Source organism: Somniosus microcephalus, chromosome 2 (genome assembly GCF_052327205.1).
Source record: "Somniosus microcephalus isolate GS21.2 chromosome 2, FLI_Smic_1.0, whole genome shotgun sequence".
Classification (NCBI taxonomy): domain Eukaryota; kingdom Metazoa; phylum Chordata; class Chondrichthyes; order Squaliformes; family Somniosidae; genus Somniosus; species Somniosus microcephalus.
In genome coordinates this window covers 99,394,096-99,413,244 of record NC_140988.1, presented here as the reverse complement: position 1 = coordinate 99,413,244, position 19,149 = coordinate 99,394,096, and the positions used below count along the sequence as shown (strand labels likewise).

At 47.4% G+C, this 19,149-nt stretch overlaps 1 pseudogene across 1 annotated transcript in view; it reads left to right on the top strand.

The window, feature by feature from the left end:
- The window catches only part of LOC147122828 (uncharacterized), a 1,078,287-nt pseudogene that overhangs the window by 125,308 nt on the left and 933,830 nt on the right, over nucleotides 1-19,149 (top strand). The window contains exon 4 of the transcript XR_015080342.1: nucleotides 5,211-5,282. The product of XR_015080342.1 is annotated as an uncharacterized LOC147122828 (transcript). The remainder of the gene's footprint in view (nucleotides 1-5,210; nucleotides 5,283-19,149) is intronic.

Below are 19,149 nucleotides of genomic sequence, written 5' to 3'. Positions count from 1 at the left end.
CTGACCTCTCTATCCTTGGCCGGTAAATGTAAGATGTTTCCTTACTAATGGAATAGTTCCTCCTAAAACAGCATCTCATGACTGCCACGCTGACATTAGCCACCCCACCCCTCCCCGAAAAAATGTCATAAGAGAAATCTTGGGGTGTCCACTGTTGTGTCGGTACCTTTTTTACCTAGGCACAATTAGAACTCAGAGATTCAAACATGAAGTGCTTTATTCGAAGGGAAAGGGAAGTTCTGGAGAGTTCCGAACAAAGAGAGCTAAACTTAACCAAGAGAACACCCAACCATTTATCTGCTGTGACAGCTCCACCGCAGGTGGGAGGAGAACACACAATACATAACATATTCCTCCCCTCTTAAATGGAAGGTCCACATTATTCCTCAACAGGTAAGTTACTTTCAATGCACTCAACTAACCTAGGGTAGAGGTAGACTGCCTCAACCCCTGACTTTACCCTGGGGTTTATTCTGCCCCAGTCTTGTGGGTAAGTCGCTAAGCCTACAGATCCAAGCGTCTTGGAGGCCGCCGCTCTCTGACAGGATACCAGCGGTCATCGCTGGCTTCCACAGCAGTAGGCATTGACACAGGCCAAGATGGAGAAGGTGCCTGTGTCAGTCGAAAGTCAGGAGTTTGCACAGGTGGAACAGTCTCTTTGACTTCCTGTGTTGGAGAAGAGCACTGTAGCAAAGGATGCTGGTTTGCGGTATCATCCGGAAACAGTTCAGGCCAACCAGCCGTTGGAGCCTTTGTGGCTGTCTCTGCTCCTAGCAACAGTTGATCTGTGTGTCTTCGCCAGACGACGTTCTCAGCAGTCTCAACCGTGTAAGACACAGCGCCCGTCTGCACGATCACCGTAGCAGGAACCCATTTCGGTCCAGTGTTGTAGTTTCGAGCTAGGACGTGCTCTCCCTGATGAAACCGTTTCTCCTTGGCTCTTTTCTCTCTCTTTTCAACTTGAGCTTGTTGTTGACGATGGACAACCTGCTCTGCCCTTGGAGGTTTGAGTAAGTCAAAACTTGTCCGCAACTGCCTCTTCATCATGAGCGAAGCGGGGGAAGTTTTGGTTGTGGCATGTGGCTCGTTCCTGTAGGACAACAGGAAGCTTTTCAGACGTTGGTGGATTGAGCCCTGACCTTGCGATGCCTTCAAGGCGTGCTTCAAAGTTTGCACGAACCTTTCTGCCTGGCCATTAGTAGAGGGATGATAGGGCGCAGACCTGATGTGTTGGACACCATTCACATGCAGGAAGGTTGCAAATTCCTGTGATACAAATTGTGGACCGTTGTCACTTACGAGTTGTTCCAGTGAGCCATAACGGCTGAACATCTCACCAAGTTTCTCAATTGTTTTCTCTGCCGTAGTAGACCTCATCACAGCGACATCCGGCCACTTGCTACGAGCGTCCACAACCACCATAAGCATCTTCTCTTCGAAAGGACCGGCGAAGTCCACATGTACTCGCTGCCACACTTCTGCAGGCCAATCCCAGGGGTGTAGGGTTGCCAGCTGTGGAACATTCCGGAACCTTTGACATGGGGAACATGTTTTGGCTTTCTCCTCAATATTCCCATCGAGACCTGGCCACCAGAAGTAGCTTCTTGCCATTTCCTTCATCCGAACCATCCCACTGTGGCCTGTATGAAGTTGTTGCAGTATAGGTTCCCTCAGAGGTGGCAGAATGATGACACGGCGTCCCCAAAGAAGACAACCTGCCTGGACGGAGAGCTCATTTCTTTTTGAAACGTAAGGTTTCAAACTAGCAGACTCTCCTATAGCTCTCCCTCGAATGACATCGTCCATTACCTCAGACACGACTGGATCGTTGCGGGTGTACCTTCGCACCTGAACTGCAGTGACAGGTGCTCCCTCCACTTGTCTAAAGTAGAAGATGTCTATCTCATGAGGCTCTGGGGGAGTAACAGGCAAGGGTAGCCTCGAGAGACCGTCTGCGTTGCCGTGCAAGTCTGATTTGCGATATTTGATGTCGTATGTGTGTCCTGACAACAGTAAAGCCCACCTTTGCATCCTGCTTGCAGCGAGAGACGGAATTCCGGTGTGAGGCCCGAAGATTGAAATCAATGGACGGTGGTCCGTCAGGAGTGTGAACCTTCTCCCAAACAGGTACTGATGAAATTTTCGAATTCCAAAAACGATTCCCAAGGCCTCACGCTCGATCTGCGCATAGTTACTCTCGGCCTTGTTCAAGGTGCGTGATGCGAAGGCGATAGGTTTCTCTTCACCCGAAGGCATGATGTGGGATATGACTGCTCCCACACCATATGGTGATGCATCACATGCTAGCTGCACGGGTAGCTTTGGGTCGAAGTGTGTCAGGACCTCCGATTTCAGCAATGCTTTCTTTGCTTGGGCGAAAGCTTCGTTGCACAGTTCAGTCCATTTCCATGTTTTGCCTTGACATAGCAACTGATGTAACGGCTTCAGCAATATTGCTAAGTCTGGAATAAACTTCCCATAGTAGTTAAGTAGCCCCAGAAATGAACGTAACTGGCTCACATTCTGGGGTGCTGGGGCCTCCACGATCGCCTTGACCTTTGACGGCGCCTTATGCAGGCCAGTAGCGTCAATCACATGCCCCAGGTACTCAACTGAAGACTGAAAGAATTCACATTTGTCTTTACGAACTCTGAGTCCGTACTCTTTCAGTCGTTGTAGTGTCGCATCCAAGTTCAGAAGATGATCCTCCTCATTTGTCCCAGTGACAAGGATGTCGTCCAGGTAGCACTGGACTCCTGGCAGTCCACTCAAAATCTGATCCATTGCCCTTTGGAATAGAGCAGGGGCCGACGTAATTCCAAACGGAAGGCGGCAGTACCTGTATAGCCCCTTGTGTGTCACAATTGTCAGCAGCTCCTTTGATTTGTCATCGACATGCATTTGTAGATAAGCCTGGCATAAGTCTATTTTGCTGAACTTTTGCTCTCCGGCCAGGCCCGTAAAAAGATCATCAATGAGGGGAAGAGGGTACTGTTCCGCAGACAGCACCGGGTTAATAGTCACTTTAAAATCCCCGCAGATTCGAACAGATCCATCCTTTTTCAGGACAGGAACAATGGGTGTGGCCCATTTGCTCACGCTCACAGGCTCCAGGACTCCATTCTCGACTAAGGCCTCCAAGTTAGCCTCAACTTTTGGCCTAATTGCATAGGGTACAGGTCGGGCTTTGTGAAACTTCGGCTTGCTGTCAGGTTTAATGTCCAGTCTCACGCTGATCTTTTTCATGCTCCCAAGTTCCCCATTGAAGAGTTCTGCATGTTTGTTTAACACTGCAGTCAGACCTGACTCCACTTTTGACATCATGCGGACTGCAGGCCAGTCCAATGTGATTTTCTCTAGCCACGCACGTCCCAGTAGTGATGGGTAATTTCCCTTTACCACATATAGTGGCAGTTTTGCAGTCTGTCCATTCAATTTAACTGTCACCTCAATGGCGCCTCTCATGGCCACAGGTTCGCCGCCGGTATACGTCTTTAGCACAATGTTTGTTGGCTGAAGGGTAAGCTGCTTTAGCATTTTGTTGCAGACAGTGTCTGAAACAAGGGACACAGCCGCGCCTGTGTCTACCTCCATCCGCACTGATTGTCCCTCCACCAGTGGGGACACGCAGTAGCCATTTGAACCACCTGCAACAGTCAGTATGTGCACCTCTTCCTCCTCAGAGGTGTTGCTCCCCTCTGTTTTGCTTGTTCCATCATACTGCACTGAATGAACACTCTTTTTCCTCTCTTGTCCAAATACAGACATTTTGCTTCCATGCTTCCCAGCTCTGTCTGTTCTTTTTTTACCTCTACAGGTGCGTTCAATGTGACCCTTTTTGCCACAATTTTGGCATTCCAGCTCCATACACCAGCAGTCATTAGCGTGATGGCCCGTTTTCCCACAACGGTAACATGTGCCGTTCCGCACACCTTTAGGCTCAGACGACACCTTGTGAACTCTCCCTGTTGAACTCAACTGGTGAGCCTCCTTTTCTGCCATCTCCATGGAGACACTAACTTCAATGACCTTTTCAAGACTAAGGTTGTCCTCAGTAAGAAGGCGCTTCTGTGTGGCTGCACTTTGCAGACCACACACAAGTCTGTCTCTAATGGTGTCATTCAGCACCTCCTTGAACTGGCAGTGTTCCGACAACCTTTTTAAAGCAGCAATAAACATCGTCACAGATTCCCCGTCCTCTTGATTCCATTTGTGAAATCTAAATCTCTCAGCAATAACCAGAGGTTTTGGTGAAAAATGTGCTCCAAGAATTTCCACTAGTTGCTTATATGTTTTAGGTCCTGGATTATCTGGTTGCACAAGGCTGCGAAGTAAATTGAATGTCTTCGGCCCCATTACACTCAAAAAGGTAGGCACAACCTTTTCGTTTGCCACCGCATTCGCCAAGACAAAATAGTCAAAACGTTCCATATAAGCGCTCCATTGCTCCACATTTTCATCAAAATCACCGATGTTTCCTAATATAGTAGCCATCTCACAGTTCAAATTTAAATTTCTGTTTACTCACTGCACTCGTAACGTACGCAGATTCATCCGCTCCTCGTCGCCACTTTGTTGTGTCGGTACCTTTTTTGCCTAGGCACAATTAGAACTCAGAACTCAGAGATTCAAACATGAAGTGCTTTATTCGAAGGGAAAGGGAAGTTCTGGAGAGTTCCGAACAAAGAGAGCTAAACTTAACCAAGAGAACACCCAACCATTTATCTGCTGTGACAGCGCCACCACAGGTGGGAGGAGAACACACAATACATAACATCCACCTCCTGCCGCAAAACTGTTTGTGTCATCAGGTGAATAAGCACAGCTGTTTCTAGCCAAAATAAACGGAGCACATAAGACGCTATAACTGGCAACTTCAACACTTACATTAATGCAAATGGATAATAGTTGTGTCCTTTTGGCTGATATAAGCGACTGTCTGATTTCATCATGGGCTTTAAGTGGTGGGGACAATAACCTGCTTTTTTTAAATTTATACATTTTTTTTTAAACTGAATTCAAATTCTCAAACTGCCGTGGTGGTGAACTCATGTTCTCAGAATTATTAGTCCTGGCATCTGAATTAGGCGTCAACTAATCTAACCACTACACCACCGTGCCGCTCATTGAGTTTGATGACTTTATTTTTTACTTTGTAATGCTCTGGTTTTTAAATGATTTTCATGATGTTTCCATTTCTTCCTCCTTAGGAAAGTAAATGTCGTTGATCATAAGTTTGACTTCTATAGCATTTTATTGGAACTACTCTATGAAGTGCACAGGTGAGATTTTACTTTACAGTATTGATAAATGATGAGCATCAGGAAATAATTATTACATAAACAAAGCCTGGATTGACATCTTCATGCATGAGTGCCACAGATCATTATCAACAGTGAAATTTGATTGAAGGTTTCATAGATACATAGATACATAGAAGATAGGAGCAGGAGTAGGCCATTCGGCCCTTCGTGCCTGCTCCGCCATTTAATGAGATCATGGCTGATCCTTTAATTCAGTATCCCGTCCCCGCCTTCTCTCCGTAACCCTTAACCCCTTTTGCCCGTAGAAATATATCTAATTCCCTCTTAAATATATTTAATGAGCTGGCATACACTGCCCTCTGTGGCAATGAGTTCCACAGGTTCACCACTCTCTGAGTGAAGAAATTCCCCCTCATCTCTGTCCTAAATGGTTTAGCCCTTATCCTTAAATTATGTCCTCTAGTTCTGTTCTCACCCGCCAAGGGAAACATTCCTTCTGCATCCAGTCTGTCTAGACCTGTCAGAATTTTATACACTTCTATGAGGTCCCCTCTCAATCTTCTAAACTCCAGTGTGTACATCCCTAAACTACATAGTCTCTCCTCATAGGTCATTCCCGCCATTCCTGGTATCAGCCTGGTGAATCGCCGCTGCACCCCCTCCATGGCAAGAACATCCTTCCTCAGATGAGGCGACCAAAACTGTACACAGTACTCGAGGTGTGGTCTCACCAGTGCCCTGTACAGCTGCAGCAAGGTATCCCTGTTCCTGTATTCTAACCCTTTTGCTATGAAGGCCAGCATACCGTTTGCCTTCTTGACCGCCTGTTGCACCTGCATGCTCGCCTTCAGTGACTGGTGTACAAGAACACCCAGGTCTCTCTGTACTTCCCCCTCTCCCAATCTATTGCCATTTAAATAATAATTTGCCCTCCCGTTCCTGCACCCAAGGTGGATAACTTCGCACTTGTCCACATTATAGTGCATCTGCCATTTATCCGCCCAATCGCCCAGTCTGTCCAAATCGCTCTGGAGCTTCCTGGTCTCTTCCTCTGAGCCTTTCAAAATGCATCAAACTTGCAAAAGCAAATTATACTGGTTAGAATTGACAATTGAATTCTGAGATAAAATCACTATCGGACTTTTTTTAATGCATTTATAGTGTAAAATTCATGAGTGGTTTTATTTAGTTTTGTTATTTTTTAATTGAACCCATTGTAGGGTCCTTTAAAGTGAGCAAAACACAAGGGCCAAGAGTTTCCACTTTGGGCGCAATTCGTGATCCGGGTGCTAATTGCGCTCAAAATTGCGCTAGTTTTGAGAAGTGTTTTGCTTTCTCGAGTTTCCGCTCAAACTCATTTGCATATTGCTGAATGCAAAATCTGCTATAAACCAGCACATTCGGGCAGCATTTTAGATCGTAATTTTAAAAAAAATTTTGCTTTAAAAAATATTCCTTGACCTATTCAAGAGTGGTAACTTGGTGCAGTTTGATTAATACTGCTGAAAATGGGTTTATCACAAAGAACAGCATTTTTAATCACAGTGTCAATCCACCACCTGTGAGTACCCTGATTTTAAATGACTGAAAATTACTAAAACAAAATACAGAACTATTTGCCAGTTATATTGGGGTACAGTAGTCAGTTTCTTAGTAAATTAAAAAAAATTACACGCAAAAGCTTTTAAATCGTGCCTATTAGTGTCCTTGCGCCCAAAAGAACCAGCTTAATCTTTAGAGCCTCCTCGAAGATCTGCAAATGATCACAATTAGCGGAAACTCCCAATGGTGATTCATTCACCCTGGAGTTGTGGCCAGTTTTGTGGGCAGGGCCGAGTTCTAGCACGATGCTTTTTAAACTAACGCAAAAGATCACAGAAACCTGATTTGCGTTGAACATAGTTTGCGCTTAATATTTTGCGATCTTTTACGCAGGTTACGCTGATTTTGGGTGAAATGCGCCGGAAAAAAATAGCGCAAACTTCAAGCCAATATTCTACAGATGCTGGAATCTGAAACAGAAAATTCAGGAAATGTTCAGCAGGTCAGGCAGCATCTGTGGGGGAAAAAATAGACAAATTAACACTTCAGGTGTGAAGCATTCGTCAGAACTGCTAATATCACTTCTGTCGTTTAGCCAGTTCCTGTTTTCCCACTTAATCACTTTATAGATCGTGTGTATTTTTCTTTCCTTCCCCTTCAACTTGTTTCATTTCTTTTTAAATGTTGTTCATCTATAAACCCTTCCGTTCTGACAAAGGCTACATACCTGAAATGCTAACTTGTCAACCTGACCTGCTGAGTGTTTCCAGCATTTCCTGAGTTCCAGCACTGCAGTATTTTGTTGTTTGCTGCAGAAAGAGTTTGGTGTAGAAGTCCGGGGGTTTAGTGCTACCCATTATCACCAGATTCGGGCGAAAGAAAAACAGTTGGTGGTGGGCGCCATTTTGTGATGGCCGGTAGCGCTGCCGACAGAAGCGATCACAGAGATTTAGATTAAGCAGATCGTGACGCCAGTGAGTGTGGAAGCGCGATCTGCGACATTGGATTTCGCTGTTGCACTTACTGGCATGCCTTAACAATGACAGGCAGAGCAAGCGTTCAGAAGTAGGAAGGAGGTTCCAGCAGCAGTATTTAAAGGGATCATAAGCAATCAGCACTTGCATCTGACATATTTCTGCAGTTTGACTGGCTCTGTGCTACTTTCTGCAACTCCACCAGCTTTATTAACTTCTTTCAAGGTTCTAATGGAACAGGGAGTGTTGTTGCAAGTGCAGAACACCTTCATCATCTTTTAAAGGCTTCTGCTCACAACACTTGTTAACAGTCATGGAGGCTGTACTGGCGACCTTGCGCTCCAGGATCTTCGGCAGAGGGAGCGGAAGCAGCAAGGAAGACGAGAAGATGCGCACTGAGGGAGGAGGAGGAGGGCCAGAAGGGCTCCCAACAGGAGGCCTTACCCACCTAGGGTCTTCCGAGAGCACTTCTCCTACCTCCACTTAAGTGTGGAGTGGTGTATTAGGTGGCTACACTTCACCAAGGAGGTGGTCACAGAACTCTGCCACCTCCTGCAAACAGACCTGCAGCCTGAGAACAGGGTGACCACGGCTCTCCCAGTCAAGCTCACCGTGGCACTCAATTTCTTCACCAGCGGATCCTTCTGGGCTGCAGCAAAAGACATAGCTAGCATCTCACAGTTCTCCATCAATCCGTGCATCCGGGAGGTAAGTGAGGCTCTCTACACCAGGAGAAGGGACTACTTTGTCTTCTCTCTGAGCAGAGAGAAGCAGGACGAGTGCACATGTGACTTTGCCAGGATAGCGGGCTTCCCCGTGGTGCAGGGCGCCATCAATTGCACCCACGTGGCTTTGCGGGCGCCACATAACAATCCTGAGATCTTCCATAACCGCAAAGGCTACCAATCACTTAATGTGCAGATGGTGTGCGACCACGCCCAGCAATCCCGCAATGTCAGTGCCCGCTATCCTGGCATGATGCCTTCATCCTGCATCAATCCGGTGTGCCAGCAATTTCCCAGCCGCCACAGCAAACTGGAGGGTGGCTGCTCGAAGACGAGGGCTAGCCGTTCTCCACCTGGCTCGTGACTCCCCTCCGCAACCCCAACACTCGTGCCCAGCACTCATATAATGAGAGCCATTCTTCCACCAGGAACAGACCATTGGGCTACTGAAACAATGGTTCCGCTGCCTTGACCGCTCAGGTGGAGCCCTCCAGTACTCGGTGGAGCAGGTGTCCCATTTCATGGTGGTCTGCTGCATGCTTCACAACTTTGCCATCATGAGGGCGCAGCCCTTGCCACCAGAGATTGCGGGACCATCTCAGGAGGAGGATGAGGGAGAGGAGGACAATGAGGAGCAAGAGGAAGATGACAAGGAGTCAGGCAGCCGTTCGTCCTTCTCGACGGGATGTCCATGAACGGCTCATCAGACTCCGATTTGAATTAATGAAACCCCAAATCCCCATTGCTCACCACATCCCCGCCATACCATCTCTCTCTGTCACGGAATATCACAGCATTCTCTTGGGCATAAAGCAGAAATGAGAGTTGCCACAATCGATTCCAAACACAATAATAAATTTATCAAAAATCATTTAACACATATTTACAGCAGAAATATCAACTAATCACCCTTGTGCAGTCTCTTAGTGCCTGTCGTTCGTGTGCCTTTTCCTAATCTAGTGCTCTTATGAAGTACTCCCCCAGCATGGCTGGTGGAAGAGTTCCTGCGCGGGAGACTTCACATGGCCTTGCAGGACGACCTCGCGCAGCTGTGGCCCTAGAAGGCCTGGCTGTAGACTGCACCATCTCAGCATGGGGGGCAGCAGTCTGGGCTGGCTGGCTGACAGATAGCGGCAAGGGCAATGGCAGAGGTGTCATCTTGGGAGAGGACAGCAGGGTCCTGCTCCACTGACCCACTGCCACTCCCTCGGGGTGCCAGCTCAGCATTCCTAGCAATCTGTTGGAGCTTTACACACTCACTGATGTCACAATCTCTTTCATTTAAATCTCCCTGGCGCTAGTGTTTACCAGCAGCGTTACTGGCAGCTCCAAAATGCCCTGCGCCGATGGATCCACCACCAGTTGGTGAAAGAGCGCTGGCCGCCGTCTTTTCCGCATTTCATGGCAGTAGCGGTCGGCGCTAAAGCCTCCAATTTCTCCCCCCATGACTAGAATCATGTTAATGAAGAGTGAGCACGAATTTTGCATGGTACCTAGAGCATTTTCAGGTGGCACAGCTTAACATCATTTGGCCTTAACACTGCCCATTTCGTGGCTATATCCAATTTCTAAGCGATAGCAAAATACTGCAGATGCTGGAAATCCAAAATAACAACAGAGAATGCTGGAAAAACTCAGCAGGTCAGGCAACATTCGTGGAGAGAAATTTGAGTTGACGTTTCGGGTTGAAACCCTTCTTCAAAACTGGAAAGAAAATAAAAAGATCGAAGGCAAAGCTGCGATCGAACAAAAGAAGAAAAGGAGACAATAAAAGGTATTAGAAGCCAGATGAGATGGTAATGGGCCCGTGGAGACAAAAGGCAGCTGAGATTGGGTGTGAAGTGTACTGGCAGGATAAGGACAGCTGCCAGGTGAGAGAGAGAAACAAAAGGAAACGGGGGGGGTGGGGGGAAAGGACCAATATTCACTACAAGCCCACTGACTCCCACAGCTACCTGGACTACACTTCCACCCACCCCGCCTCCTGTAAGGACTCTATTCCATTCTCCCAGTTTCTCCGCCGTATCTGCTCCGACGATGCCACCTTCCACACCAGTGCTTCCGACATGTCTTCCTTTTTCCGCAACCGAGGATTCCCCTCTACCATGGTCGACACGGCCCTCGACCGTGTCCGTTCTATCTCACGCACTTCTGCCCTTACCCCTGCCCCTCCCTCCCGGAACCACGATAGGGTTCCCCTTGTCCTCACCTTTCACCCCACCAGCCTCCACATTCAACGGATCATCCTCTGCCATTTCCGCTACCTCCAAAGTGATCCCACCACCAAGCACATCTTCCCCTCCCCTCCCCTTTCAGCATTCCGTAGGGACCGCTCCCTCCGAGACACCCTAGTCCACTCCTCTATCACCCCCAACAGCCCTTCCCCTTCGCCTGGCACCTTCCCGTGCAAGCGCAGGAGATGTAACACCTGCCCCTATACCTCCCCCCTTCCCACTGTCCAGTGCCCCAAACACCCCTTCCAGGTGAAACAGCGATTCACTTGTACTTCTTGCAATCTAGCATACTGTATTCGCTGCTCACGATGCGGTCTCCTCTACATTGGGGAGACCAAACGCAGATTGGGTGACCACTTTGCGGAACACCTCCGTTCAGTCCGTAAGGGCGACCCCGAGCTTCCGGTCGCCTGTCATTTTAATTCACCGCTCCATTCCCACTCGGACCTCACCGTCCTTGGCCTCTTGTATTGTTCCACGGAAGCTCAACATAAACTCGAGGAACAGCAAATCATCTTCCGATTAGGCACTTTGCAGCCTTCTGGACTCAATATCGAGTTCAATAATTTCAGATCATAACCTCGGCCTCTATTACTTTTTTCCTTTTTATTTTTTCCACCCCTTTGTTTTGGGTCCTCCTTCCCCGCCCCCCCCCCCTTTCCTTTTGTTTCTCTCTCTCACCTGGCAGCTGTCCTTATCCTGCCAGTACACTTCACACCTAATCTCAGCTGCCTTTTGTCTCCACGGGCCCATTACCATCTCATCTGGCTTCTAATACCTTTTATTGTCTCCTTTTCTTCTTTTGTTCGATCGCAGCTTTGCCTTCGATCTTTTTATTTTCTTTCCAGTTTTGAAGAAGGGTTTCAACCCGAAACGTCAACTCAAATTTCTTTCCACAGATGTTGTCTGACCTGCTGAGTTTTTCCAGCATTCTCTGTTGTTATTTCCAATTTCTAAGCCTTTGTTTCTGAAGATATTCATTGGTGTATTTAAGTTTGCCAGGGTATTGAACTCAATATACAACTGGTATCTCAACAAACTGTACAGTAATACAGTTCAGAGAGAATTAATAGCGCATATAGAAATAAATAGGTTTGATTTAATAGCCATTACGGAGACGTGGTTGCAGAGTGACCAAGATTGGGAACTAAATATTCCATGATATTTGACTTTTAGAAGAGACAGGCAGGATGGAAAAGGAAGAGGGGTAGCCCTATAATAAAGAAGGGAATAAAGACAGTAGAGAGAAACGATCTTGGCTTGGAAAAACAAAATGTAGAATCAGTTTGGGTGGAGCTAAGAAACAACAAGGGGCAGAAAATACTAATGGGATTAGTCTATAGGCCCCCTAACAGTGGTTGTAGTGTCGGGCAGAGTATAAATCAGGAAATTAGATATGCATGTAACAAGGGTAATACAGTAATCAGGGGGACTTTAACTTTCATATAGACTGGGCAAACCAAGTTTGCAGAAATCGTGCAGAGGAAGAGTTCATGGAATGCATTCAAGATAGTTTTCTAGATCAGTATGTCAAGAAACCTACATGGGAATTGGCTGTTTTAGATCTGGTACTGTGCAATGAGACAGGGTTAATAAGTAAAGGAGCTTTGGCGAGCCGTGATCATAATATGATAGAATTTTATGTTGAGTTTGAGAGTGATTTAGTTAAGTCCAAAACTAGGGTCCTAAACCTGAACAAAGCAAACTACGTAGGTATGAGAGGCAAGTTGGCTAAGGTAGGTTGGGAAACTAGATGAAAAGATATGACAGTAGAAAAGCAATGGCAAACATTTCAAAAAAATTCATAATTCGCAACAAATATACATTCCCTTAAGGAATAACACCACCACGGGGAAAATGGTCCAACCGTGGCTAAAAAGAGAAATTAAACATAGTATTAGATTAAAGGAAGAGGCTTATAATGTTGCCAAAACATAGTAAGCCTGAGGATTGGGAGGATTTTAGAATTCAGCAAAGGAGGACCAAGAAATTGCTAAAGAAAGGGAAAATAGATTATGATCGTAAACTAGCAAGAGGCATAAAAACAGACTGTAAAAGCTTCTATAGGTATGTAAAATGGAAAAGATTAGCGAAAGTAAACGTCGGTCCCTTACAGGCTTGAGACAGGAGAAATTATAATGGGGAATAAGGAAATGGCAGATAAATTAAACAAATGCTTTGGGCTGGATTTTCATTGGGCCATGGAGGTGGGATTGGAGGCGTCTGGGGGGGTTAAACTTGCATAAACTGGTGGGTGGGCCCAACCCCGCCTCCATCCTGCCTCCAAGCAATTTTAAATAATTCGTGTCTAGTGGTCTTGTCTCCGTCCCGCGGATAGGCCGTTAAGGCCCTTAACAAGCACTAAATTGGCTCTATAATGCCATTTTGATATGCCTTTATGATTTTAACCCTTTTCCCGCGTGAATCACGCCTGTTCTGAAGCAAGACGGTGAAACCTGGCGGGAGCACAATTGGATTGCTGACTCTCAGCTGCAGGTCAACCAGTAAACAGTAGATTTGATCAGCCATCATTTGCAGGTGGCAGGACTTTGTTGTCTCAGGTCTGGGGGAACTTTTAGAAGGCATAACCACAGCTGTGGAAGTTTGGAGCCTGACACCCATCTCCAGTGTGGCCTCCTGGGAAACCCTTCCCACCACCTTCACTGAGCGCTTCCTCAATTGAGGCATATACCAGAAGCATGGGAGCCATTTATTTCCTTCCCTTCTGGGCATTAGATGAGGAAGAAGACCAGCTGCGGCACCAGCAGAACCATGAACAACAGCAGCACCAACAGGAGCGCCAAGCTGCTGCTCACCCACCTGAAGCTGCACAGGCCAGAAGGGGCCAGTGCATAGAAGCCCGTTGGCGCAGGAGATACCCCCCAAACAGGGTCTACAGACACAGGGTCAGCTCCCTCAACATGTCTGAGCAGCAGTGCCAAAAGTAGTGGATGACATCTGCGCAATGCTGCAACAATACCTGCAGCCCAGAGGACCAGGTGGATACCCCTTTCCAGTGGCCATCAAAGTCACCACCGCACTCAACTTTTTTTTGCCTCAGGCTCCTTCCAGGGATCAGCAGCAGACATCAGCGGCATCTCCCAGGCGGCCGCACACAAATGCATTACGCAGGTAACCGATGCCCTCTTTGCCATCGCGCACAATCACATCCATTTCACCAAGGATCAAGCAAGTGTCACGGCGCGTCCGGTTGGATTTGCTAATCTGGCAGGCTTTCCAAGGGTGCAGGGTGTCGTTGACTGCACACATGTGGCCCTTAAGGCATCCCATCGCAATCGAGGTATTTTTGTCAACTGCAGGGGCTTCCACTCCCTCAACGTGGTCACACACCAGCTGAACAAGAAGGAAATTTTGCATGTTTGTGCCAAGTACCCTGGCAGTTGCCATGACTCCTTTATACTGCGCCAGTCTAGTGTGCCTCTGCTATTCAGTCCGCCAGACCAACTTAACGGATGGCTACTTGGAGACAAGGGCTATCCCCTGAGGACGTGGCTAATGACGCTGTTGAGGAGGCCATCCAACGAAGCTGAGGAGAGCTACAACTCCAGCCACATGTCCACCAGAACCATGATCGAGCAAACCATCGGTTTGCTGAAGATGCGCTTCAGATGCCTGGATAGATCAGGTGGAGCCCTGCAGTACTCAGCAGCCAGGGTCTCCAGAATCGTCGTGGTTTGCTGTGCACTTCACAACATGGCACAGCATCGTGGCGTGCAGATTCCTGAGGACCAAGTGGCTCCTCACATATCCTCCTCAGATGAGGAGGAGGAGGAGGAGGAGAGCGAAAACGAACATCTTGCACAGGCCCATGAACCAGCGGCAGCAGTACGTGAGAACATTGCTGACCGAGATGCAAGGAACGCACTCATCTTGGCCAGATTTGCTTAGCCTAGCCACTCGAGCACTTTTGCCTCGCAGCTTCTTACCTGAGCATCAACAATGGCCAAGAACCAACTGATTCCTAGCAATTTGACCACCACACTGACAATTGCAAGTAATCCTTAGCCCTCAATGTGGAAGTCCCATTCGCAAAATGACACACGCCACAACTACAGCAGTAGCCATCAGATTTTTTATTTACATTATTCATCTGATGGCTTTTCCACATAAAACATCAAATTTCACCCAAGTGACTACCCTTGTGATTATTTGTGCAGTACCTTTCTCTTACGCGTGCTCCTACGTGGTGCTTCCCCTGTGGCTTCAGCAGATGTGGAGGCCCCTTGCTCACTTTCCTGCTGCTCCTGTCTCGACACCTTTGGCGGGCGTCCTCTGGGGTGGTGAACCTGTGAGGGCTCGTCAACAGTCTGCTGCTCCTATGGCTGTGCAGGGGTTGAGACGCCGATCTCAGTTGGGTGTGGACTCTGGTGGGGCTCTGACCAAGGGCTCTGCAGTGGCATGGAAGTGTGAGCGCTTGGAGAGGAGCCCCCCCTTCCTTGATGTCTGCCACCAACTTCCCTCTCATGGGTCAGGTCCCCCTCAGCGCTTGCAAGTGGCTTGAGAGCACCTTGCTGCACATCAGGGGGGCCATGGGGACCTGTATCTGCACTGGCAGTCCTACTCAGAAGGACTTCCATGATGGTCTGGTTTCTCTGTTCAATAGATGCCCATCGCTCCTCCAGAGATGTCATTCTATTCTGAGCACTCACCATGTTTTCTGCACTCTGGTGACTTATCACCTCCATGGAGGTTGCCATCCTTTCCATGGTGATGCGTTCATGCGCCAATGACTCCACAAAGGCTCTGCTCATGTTCACTATGGACTCCTCCATTCGCTCCACACTCGCAGCGACCCTGGAGACAAAACCTGCCAGAGACTCCTGTATCTGTTCCTGGAGTTCCAGCACCGCTGATCTTGTGGATGGGCCCAGATAGAGGGTCGACATGCAGCTGAGCTGAGCTGGCAGAGTCCTGCGCCTTCCATCTATGACTCTCCACTGCTGTCCCTGTCTCCACAATCTGCTGATGCTCACTTGTGAGCTGTGATACACCAGGTGACAACACTACTCTATGTCCCGAAGGTCCCACCGAGGTGCGAGTGTCTGCGCTGGTGCTGGGTGCACTGAATTCTGCTGACGCTGCGCCCTCAGAGGTTGCAGCTTCCTCCGAGGAGTCTTGATGTTCAAGCTCTTCCTCCTGGCTAGTGGGGACGGGTGCTTGCGATGGTCCTGTGGGGGAGTAAAGGAAAGAATCAGCGACGTGATGCCAAGGTTACATGCACATTGCATATTGCAGATGATCATTAGTCCATCTGTTAGAGCTTCAGAATCATTATCAGCGACTCATGTAATGTCAATGAGAGAGATGGAAAACTATTCTGTCACCAGCTTGCTGTGGTGCACCTCTCTGTCCGTCCCCCACTTGCGCATCTTCCTCCACTCCTACGATCTCCAGGACCGCCTCCTCCCAGGGGGTGAGGTGGGCTAGTGAGGGTGGCCCTCCTCCTATCCTCGCTCTTTCTCGCTTATTGTGAGCTCTCTTTTCCTGCAATGAGGGAGACAAGTGGAGGTTGAGTGAGAATGAAGGAGTGAGTGTAGAGATTCCATAGCATAGATACTTAGAAGGACACAAAGATGGAGTGAGGTGGCAAGACCAAGGGCCCTCCCTGTGTGTTGTCAGTTGTTTTCATAGCATCACAGTGATAGGGAGTGTGAGGGCTGCATAGTCGAATAGTTAGGTGAATGTGATCATAGAGAGAAAGGGACTGGGTAAGGGTGCATGGATGTCAGTGTCAAGTGGGATGTGGAGGAAGAGATTGCTAAAGCTGAGTGCTGGTGAGGAAAGGCAATGGGGATCAGGTTGAGGGTGATGGGAAATTCATACTCACTTTTCCAGTGCGCTGGAAATCTCTTCCTGCATTGTATCCAGGTTCTGTGGGTTACTGATAATGAGTTGACCTCCTCTGCCACTTGCAGCCACACAGCCTTGGTCTGCTGGGGAGGCTTCTTCCTTTTGGAAGAAGGTAAGAGCACCTCCTTATGAGCTCTTGCTCCCTCCACTAAAGCCTGCAGGGCAACGTCGTCAAATCTTGGAGCAGACCTAGGTCTTTCACTGGCCATTATGACTCCAGCTCCCTGTAGCAGCAAAGGCCAAAAGGTTGGCAGTCTGCAGAAGAAGCAAGGCTTGTTGCAGACCTTAAATGTAGCAGCAACGATGACGTCATCGGATGCGACTTTCAGACTGGAAAAACTAATTTGCCATGGGTTTCCACACGCTGGAACTTAATTGGCCAATTAAGTTAAATTCACATCAATCTCCCACATCGAATTAGATTTGTGTGGATAACACGAAATGCAGATTACACGACCCCAACCCGCCCCTGAATTAAAATCCAGCCCTTTGTGTCTGTCTTCACGGAAGAAGACGGAAAAAACCTCCTGGAAATAGTGGAGAACCAAGGGTCTAGCGAGAATGAAGAACTGAAAGAAATTAGTATTAGTAAAAAAGTAGTACTGAAGAAACTAATGGGACTGAAAGCCGATTAGACCCCCTGGACCTGATGGCCTACATCCTAGGGCTTTAAAAGTGGTGGCTTTAGAGATAGTGGATGCATTGGTTGTCATCTTCCAAAATTCCATTGATTCTAGAACGGTTCCCGTGGATTGGAAGGTAGCAAATGTGGAGTTGAGGCCGAAGATCAGCCATGATCTTATTGAATGGGGGAGCAGGCTCGAGGGGCTGAATGGCCTACTCCTGCTCCTATATCTTATGTTCTTATGTTCTTAGTTGGGTCATTGTGTCACCACTGTATTAGTGACATAGGTTTATATATCACTCAGAGTGATTTAATTACCTTCAAAATGTTGGAGATTGGGCATCAAGTGAACGTTACACACTCATTGACGTCACGATCTCTTTCATTTAAATCTCCCTGGAGCTAGTGTTTACTGGCAGCTCCAAAATGGTCCGCGCCGATGGATCCACCACCGGCATGGGCTTGATGGGCCGAATGGCCTCCTTCTGTGCTGGAACCATTCTATGATTCTATTCTATGATTCTAAATGGGCCTATTAACATTTGAGTGTTGTGTGGTGGAGCTGCAGAAGTGTATCAATTTACTGAACTATATCTGGTGTTTGATCTTTGTGGTTTAGTTAAACCCTGTAAACACTTCCCTGCAGAGCTTGACTTTGAACGTTCTATATATTGGGCTAGTAATTCCGGTCCCAACGCGTGAGTACGGACAGGGTACTCACGCGTGGGCCCGTTGGAAGTGCCGGATTTCAGTATGCACAGTACATGCGCAGGAAACCGGCATTTCCTCCAAGGGGTTCAGAGGTCCAACGCGTGCGCGCAGGACTCTGCGCGCACGTGTTGAACTTCCTCCTTTTTGACAGGTTTGCCTGTGTGTAAGGGCCTGAACTTTTTAGACATATAAAAAGGAGGCGTAAGGACTTGATTCTTTAAGGTAAGTGGTCTATTATTTAAAATTATAACATTTTTTCCACAGCTTTATTGTTTTTAAGGACTTTACAGTAAGGTAAGTTTATTTTTAGACCCGATTTCTTAAAAAATTATTTTTTCAAAAATTTGATTAATTGTTTAAAATAGTTTTTTAAAAGTTATTTATAGTTCATTTAATTAGTGGGATGTTTTTTAAAATTTTATTTAAAGCTTAAGTAGTGTTTTGGGCGCCCGTAGTTTTCATGAGTTTGACAGTTCTTACTATCAAACTCATGAATGAAGTTTCCCCTCCCCTGATTGGCTGCAGAGTGCTCACCTGATCCCAGCCGGCACATCGCACTAACTACGCTGCTGGATCAGGCAAGCACATCGCGCCAACATCTGAACCGGGCCAGTGACAGGAATTCCAAGCAGTCCCAGGCTTCAGCTGTCGGCGCGCCGGGTAAGTGCACATCGGGGGCTTGTCGTGCGGTAAGCCCCCGATCCTAATTTCTGGGCCAGTAGCAATAGAGGAACAATAACAAGCTGGGGATTTGTAAAATTAGAGAAACTTTATCATTACTTGACACTGTATATTACTAATTGCCCAGGTCAGATACAATTCACTTAATGGAACATTTTAACCTCTTAGTACTTTCTTTCACAAAGTAAAATGTTCCCCCCTCGTGCTAAATGGCGAGTACTTTATTCAATTTCAAGGCACAAGCTGAAGTAGGTAATGGAATGCAGGTATGGGAGCCAGCAGAGGTCTAACTTGTTCCCATTGCAAAGGAAAATCTTTACTGCAGAAGCCTTTCATGAAATAGAAGTATAATTTTTAAGAGTGGGAAACCTACCAATACCATTCGAGTGCCTGGTACACTTGAACATTTGTCAGCGTCAAGCCTTACATTCTCTAGGGGTGAATTTCTTTGGGACTTCTCGCACTCCATTGCCATAAGTTTGGTAGAAATCCCGAGGAAATTCACCCCCTAAGGCATTATTA